This window comes from Anolis carolinensis, chromosome 2 (genome assembly GCF_035594765.1).
Source record: "Anolis carolinensis isolate JA03-04 chromosome 2, rAnoCar3.1.pri, whole genome shotgun sequence".
Lineage (NCBI taxonomy): Eukaryota > Metazoa > Chordata > Lepidosauria > Squamata > Dactyloidae > Anolis > Anolis carolinensis.
Genome location: NC_085842.1, coordinates 160,348,264 through 160,355,850, shown reverse-complemented (window position 1 = coordinate 160,355,850; position 7,587 = coordinate 160,348,264).

The following is a 7,587-nucleotide window of genomic DNA, read 5'->3' as shown; positions in this document are numbered from 1 at the left end:
CCAGAAGCTTGGATAAGCGAGGCTTGGATATGTGAGACTCTACTGTACTTGAAATCTGCTGATGTCAGTAAAAGCAGCCAGAGACTGCCACAAGTGGGCTGGTGCAGCAGCAAGAAACAGGAAAAGCAATGAGGGTCAAATTTGGTTCAGACCAACTGGATAGTCGCAATTTCCATCTCGCTGCCACAATGGGATGGAGACAGGTGATGTGTTTGAATCTTAGTTGCTAAATATGATAGATTGAAGATAGCTACACATCAGATTGTCTATATTCAGGCACAGCTTAAGACATGGTAAATATGAATATTCTTCCTCTTCAATAAATTACTGTGGTTCTGTACAGTACATTGACAGACATTTCAATTATTCCTATATTCAAAATAGCATAAATTTCTTAGATATTATGTTTAAGTTTGCTTATACCCCGCTTTTTCTCTCCACAAAGGATACTCAAAGCGGCATATATTAAAAACATTTCAATTCAATTTAATATTTACAAATATACAAACATTTTAAAAGAATTAAATATCAATGAATTAAAAATCCAATTAAAATCCATAAAAGTGGATTAAAAACACATTCAAAGCTAAAACCACAGCACTGCCTGACTTGATCAAAAACCTTCATTAAAAGCTCCAATTATTTTAATTCTAACATTTTTTTAATGTCCTGAATTTTTTAAAATGCTATTTTAATTTTTTTGGTGGTAGTTATCTAAATGTTGACACACATATTACCCTTGCCAAATCATCTATAAAACATAATTTAAGACAAGAAAAATGCAAAGTACCAAGCTGAGAGACTCTTCAATAATAAGAGCAGTCCTGAAAACCTCAGGTTCAAAGAATAGATACTATTTTCAGGAAATGAATGATTGCTTGTTAACAGGTACAAGATGTAATTCTGTAGTTATTTATGTATTACTTAGGGCATGGGGTGTACATAACTGGTGATACTGTTATGCAGGTCACATCTGCACTGGAGGGAAAAAAAGTTAAAAGGCCAGTTCAAAAGCTGACTGCTTCAGATGTATCAATTGATATGACTTCTTTTAAGTGGCTTGTAGGTTTACATTTGAGAGTAGAACAGTAAATGAAGGCAGTAAAGAGCAAGAAAATGACAGGCAGTATTTTCGGATATGGCTTCATTTGTGCTTGAGCTCTTTTAATACAAGAATAGTCACCAACAGAAGAAAAATAGTCACCAACAGAAGAATCTCATGTCGGCTGCTGATGCCAGATGAGACAAGATTTGTGAAAAACAGCATAAAAATACTGATGTCCTTTCATTGTATCCCCGGATCCCAATAGACTGAAGGTGACCCAAACTCAGAATGCAAAATGCAGGGAGAATCAACTTCCAAGAAGCTTACAACCCCCAAGGGCCCTGTGGTCTGAGCCACTTTTAAGTGCCATGGTTCAGTGCTGTGGTAGCATAGCAGGTAGCCTTACAACGCTTTGAGCGTGCTTCGCCAAGAAGTGCTTCAGCCTCACCAAATTACAGCTCCTGAGATTCCATAGCATTAAGTCTCTGCAGTTAAAATGTTTTGTCAAACTGTAATAATTATTCTCAAGGTGGGTGAAATTGTCCCGTCCCGTCCCCCCCCCGGGGTGGTGGTGGCAAAGGCCAGGGGGAACTGAACAAAGAAAAACTGTACACCTGCCATGTACCATCGATTTAAAATCCCAGTGATTATTTTCTAAATGAGCATACAAAACACAAGTAATGACCTGTCATGGAACCCAGTTACAGGGCTTTGGTAATTCAGCCCTGTAACTGGGAGTCATAACATAAACAATCCCAGGAGCACCTGGCAGAAGAAGATAGAATATGCCTGGGAACTTGGGGCCGAAAGTATAAACAATTATAATTGGTCTAGTGTGTGAAAATGGTAGTAATGTGATATTGGGGGTGGGACTTGATGATGATATTTACGTGTGGTGTTACGTAGCATCAAAAGTTATAAAAATAGTTGTATGTAAACATTGAGTCATTCCTGACTTTTCCAAAGTCATGTGTTCTTCAATAAAGATTGGATTTGAGAGCAGCCATCTCTGATCTGCGTTCAGACTGATCCTTTGAAGTGAGCAGGACAATTAAGTCAGGAATCCAGTTCTCACCCTCCTGCAAATTTGCAGTGAAGTGATAATGAGCAGGGAAGGAGATCAAAGCCATGACGGAGCAAAGGGGCCTCCGCTGGGAGCTCTGCCGTTGGCAGAAGAGACATTGCAAGCCATAGCTTCCTCTACGGGGTACCCCAAGCCGGACGGCGTGACCCAGAGGATTCCCAGAGGGGGAAGAGGTGTTCCGGCGGCGGCAGAAACCAGTTGGGGATCTGGAGGAAGCATGCCGGAGACCGTGGCCCTGCGGTTATCCATCCTGGAAACTCATTTATCCAGGCTGTCGGATACCGTGGGGAGAATAGTGCCAATATTGGAAGAGAATCTCCAAAAAGAGCACATCCGATATGGCGCCGAGAGAGAGCCAAGCAAAGGAGGCGATTGGAGCCAGAGGGGACAGCGAGTTTAAACGCAGAGTCCCGCGGCGGCAAGGGACGAGGGAGACGAGGAATATTGGCAGGAGCTGGAGTTCAGAGACAGAATGGCACGCGAAGTGGAGCGCCAGCGAGCTCTGGGAACTCTGAGGCCGCCATCTCCAACAGAGCTCCCAACCCCCCGGATGGGCGTCGGGGTGGAAAGACCACTGGGGCCAGGGATCGGGTCCAGTGGATTAGCAGACGAAGGCGGAGAGGAGCAGGAGATCCAGGAAGAGGAGGAGGATGTGCCGTACGACGGGGAAAGGCGAGATGCGGGGGCTACAGCGAGGCCAGTATGCGGATGGGGGGAAGGGCCGACAGCGGCGGCAGGATTTCGGGAGCCGCGCAGAATGACCACCGGAGTGGGGCGCGGCGTGATCCAAGGAAACCCGATGCAACCCTTCCCCATACCTCCCAGACAGCATCAACGGGCCGCTGAATGGATGCCAAGAAGGGAAGATCTCAAGCTAGAATACGGAGGGGAATCAGCCGGACTGAACTTTTTTCTAATTAGCATCAGGGGATACATGGAAGACAATGCACACACATTCCCCTCCGAAGCAAGCAGGGTTCGGGCCATCGGCAACACACTAAAGAGAGGAGCGGCCAGCTGGTATGTGCAACTACATGCCAGACAGGACCCATGCCTGAGGTCAGTGCCCCGCTTCCTCGCCGCACTGGAAAACCGGTTCAGAGACCGGCTAGAGCAATTGAGGGCTCGAGACCAGCTGAAAGGAATAAAGCAGAGGGACAAAACGGTACCCGAGTACGCAGAGGAATTCCTCCACCTCGCGGAAAGGGTACCAGAGTGGTCTGAAGTGACCAAAGTGGAATTATTTAAAGAGGGACTACGCCCCGAGATTTTCAGCTGGGCAGCGCACAGAGATGACCCCGAAACGCTCCAGGGATGGATTCAACTAGCGGGGCGCGTTGAATCCACCCTGGCCCAAGTAAAGCGCTTCAGGAGCAGCGGCGGCCAGCAAAGACCGGTGGCGAGAGGTCGAGGAGAAACGAGGAAGCAGGAAAGACCTGGAGGGAGGCCGGGGATTCCCTCCAGAGGAGACGACAACAAACCTAAACCGGGATGCTTTGTATGTGGGAAGACGGGCCATCGAGCAGCAGAATGCTGGGCACGGAAGGGGGAGCCGCCAAAACCCTCAAAGCCCAAGCCAGCAACCGGGAGGCGTGCGGAGGAGGAGGTGCAAGCCCCAGAATCTTCAGAAAAATTGGTGAGTCGGGACAAACGCATGATAGTAGTGCCAATCTGCCTCTCGGGGCTAGAGAATCGGGCCACCTGCAAGGCATTTGTGGATTGTGGTTGTTCCAGGAATATTATAACTCCAGAGTTAGCAGGAGCGTTGAAATACCAGCAGATGGCGCTTGACTCCCCAATTGCGTTTTCGCAGCTAGACGGATCAGTTGCTACTGGGGAAGTATCTACAAAGGAAATACGGGAGGTCCCATGTAAAATAGGCAAATGGGAAGGAAGAATATCCTTTGTGATAGCCCCTATTGCCACATACCACGTAATATTAGGGATACCATGGCTCGAACAGGCAAATCCTGAAGTAGATTGGAGAGGAAAGAGCCTAGCATTCAAAGAACAGCAGACGCAATGGGAGATAAGCAAAATTGCAGAAGAGGAGGACGAGGAAGATGAAGCAGGTGAGATAAACCCACAGCTATTGCCTCCTGAATACAGAGACTTTGTGGATGTTTTCAATCAGAAAGAGGCCAGTAAATTGCCTCCCAAAAGGAATATAGAAGTAGAAATTGAAATAACCCCAGGAGCAAACTTACCAAAACCAAAAGTGTATCCCATGTCTGTGCAGGAGAAGGAGGAATTGAGGAAATATATTGATAAAAACCTGGCGCGAGGCTTCATTAAGCCATCCAACTCTCCTCTCGGGGCCCCAGTGTTATTTAGGAGAAAGAAAGACAACTCCCTACGATTGTGCATTGATTATCGAAATTTAAACGCAATTACTAAGGACAATAAATACCCTATGCCCTTAGTAAAGGATTTAATTACCGTATTGAAGAAAGGGAGCATATTTACTAAACTGGATTTAATTGAAGCGTATCATAAATTAAGAATAAAACCGGAGGATACTTGGAAAACTGCATTTTCCTGCGCATTCGGCCATTTTGAATATAAAATTTTGCCTTTCGGTTTAAAAAATGGAGGCGGTTGCTTTATGCAGCTTATAAATGAAATACTACACCCATTGTTGTACAGAGGGGTATTCATATTCCTTGATGATATCTTGATCGTGAGTGAAGATAAGGAAAAGCACGTAAAATTGGTCCGGGAAGTTTTGCAGAGACTAAGGGAAGCAAAGCTGTACGCAAAACTGTCCAAATGTGAATTTAATAAAACTCAAATTGACTTTCTGGGGTATCGGATATCCCCAGAAGGGCTAGCTATGGATCCAGCTAAAGTATCAGATGTGAAAGAATGGGGAGTGCCTCAAACAAGGAGGCAATTGCAATCATTTCTGGGGTTTGCAAATTTTTACAGACCCTTCATAAAAGGCTTCGCGCAAATAACCGCACCCCTTACTGAACTTTTAAAAACAAAAGGGAAAGGGGAGACAGCAAAAGTAAAAGCTCCTGGCGCCAGACTAAGTTGGACGCCAGAATGCCAAAAGGCATTCGAAACCCTAAAAGAATGCTTCACAGAAGGACCCATCCTAAAACACCCCGATATCAGGAGCCCTTTCATAATCCATTGCGATGCCTCAGACTGTGCATACGGGGCAGTACTATTGCAAAAAGATCAAAATGGGAACTTAAAACCCTGTGGATATTTGTCCCGGAAGTTCAGCGAAACTGAAAAAAGTTGGCCAATATGGGAAAAAGAGGCATTAGCCATATTAAAAGCCTTAGAATGCTGGCGACACTTCCTCGAAGGAAGCGGAATCCCATTTGAAATTTGGTCTGACCATAAGAACCTCCAGTATTTAAAATCTCCTAGAAAATTATCTCCCAAACAAATTAGATGGGCACAATACTTCAGCAGGTTCGATTTCCAATTAAAGTTTTTTCAGGGGAAGCAGAATGTCTTGGCAGATGCTCTTTCACGCATGCCTCAACACGAAGGAATACCCACAGCAAAAGAGGGAACAATATTCTCTGACAAACAATGGGGCTTAGCTGTCAGAACAAGAGCACAAACCCAAAAGGAGAACACTGCTATGGTTGAACTCGACGGAAAAGATAATTGGGGAAACGAGCTGAAACAGTCTTATGAAGGAGACCAGTGGATCGCATCCAATGCAGAACAGGGGGAGCAGAAGGGGGGATTTTGGTTTGTGAACAAGAAACTGTATATCCCAGCAACATTAAGGATCAAGATTTTGCATCGTTTTCACAACAACCAGAGCGCTGGTCATACAGGAATTACAAAAACAACAAAAGCAATAGCAAAACATTGCTGGTGGCCAGGGATGAGGAAGGACATAAAAAATTATGTTGTTCAATGTGATGATTGTGCCAGAAATAAATCGAGAGGAGGGAAGCCAATGGGATTATTACAAACAGTAGCAGAACCTACCAGACCTTGGGAATGTGTAGCTATGGACTTTGTGGGGGAACTACCGGTTAGCAAAGGACATCGTTATATTTGGACAGTATTGGACCTGTTTTCTAAACAGGCCCACTTTATAGCACTGACGAAACTACCATCAGCCGAGAAACTAGCTGAATTGTACATAAACCACATTTACAAACTGCATGGATGTCCCAGTAGAGTGGTTAGTGACAGAGGAGTACAATTCACAGCAAAATTTTGGGAAAAATTCCTGGAAATGCTAGGAGCAGAAAGGAGCTTAAGTTCTGCTTTTCACCCCATGACAAATGGGGCGGTAGAACGTACTCAGCAGACTCTTGGGCAGTTCCTTCGAATGTACTCTAACATGAGACAAAATGACTGGTCTCGGTGGTTGGCTTTTGCAGAACTAGCTTTTAATTCGACTATACATTCAGCAACAAATAAAACCCCCTTTGAAGTAGTTTACGGGCATGAAATACAGCCTCTGCCCCAGCTGCCAAGATGGACAGAGAATGAGGAAACAGAGGCAGGGAAATGGAAAGCGCAAATGATGGAATGCTGGAGTCAAGTGACTGCATCCTTAAAAGAAGCACATAAAAAGTATAAAGTATTCGCAGACAGAAAGAGGGTGGAAGGTGATAAATTGGAGAAAGGAGATTTAGTGTGGCTAAGTACCCAAAACATCAAACTGGGGCTACCTTCGAAAAAATTGGGCCCTAAATATATTGGACCATTTAGAATACAGGGTGTTATCAACGAGGTGACTTTCCAGTTGGCATTGCCAAAAAGTTTAGGGAAAATACACCCTGTATTCCATCGTAGCTTACTGAAAAAATATATGGGTACTTTGGACAAAATGGACACATAGAATTATTGTTTTGTTTCAGGCTTGTGATGAAAGAAGAACCGAAGAGGAGGACGAAGAAAAGGAGGGCACCATGTCATGGAACCCAGTTACAGGGCTTTGGTAATTCAGCCCTGTAACTGGGAGTCATAACATAAACAATCCCAGGAGCACCTGGCAGAAGAAGATAGAATATGCCTGGGAACTTGGGGCCGAAAGTATAAACAATTATAATTGGTCTAGTGTGTGAAAATGGTAGTAATGTGATATTGGGGGTGGGACTTGATGATGATATTTACGTGTGGTGTTACGTAGCATCAAAAGTTATAAAAATAGTTGTATGTAAACATTGAGTCATTCCTGACTTTTCCAAAGTCATGTGTTCTTCAATAAAGATTGGATTTGAGAGCAGCCATCTCTGATCTGCGTTCAGACTGATCCTTTGAAGTGAGCAGGACAATGACCCATCCATAGTCAAGTCCTAGCAGGCGAAATTGGAGTGTGCTGTGGGGAAAGCCCAGCCTGTGTTGGCAGGAATGTGTGCCTGCAAGGAACCTTAGAACTCTAGAGTTGGAACTTGGAAGAGACCACATGAGCCATTGAGTCTAAACCCCTGCCAGGCAGTAAAAGCACCATCAAATGACTTGTTCACAA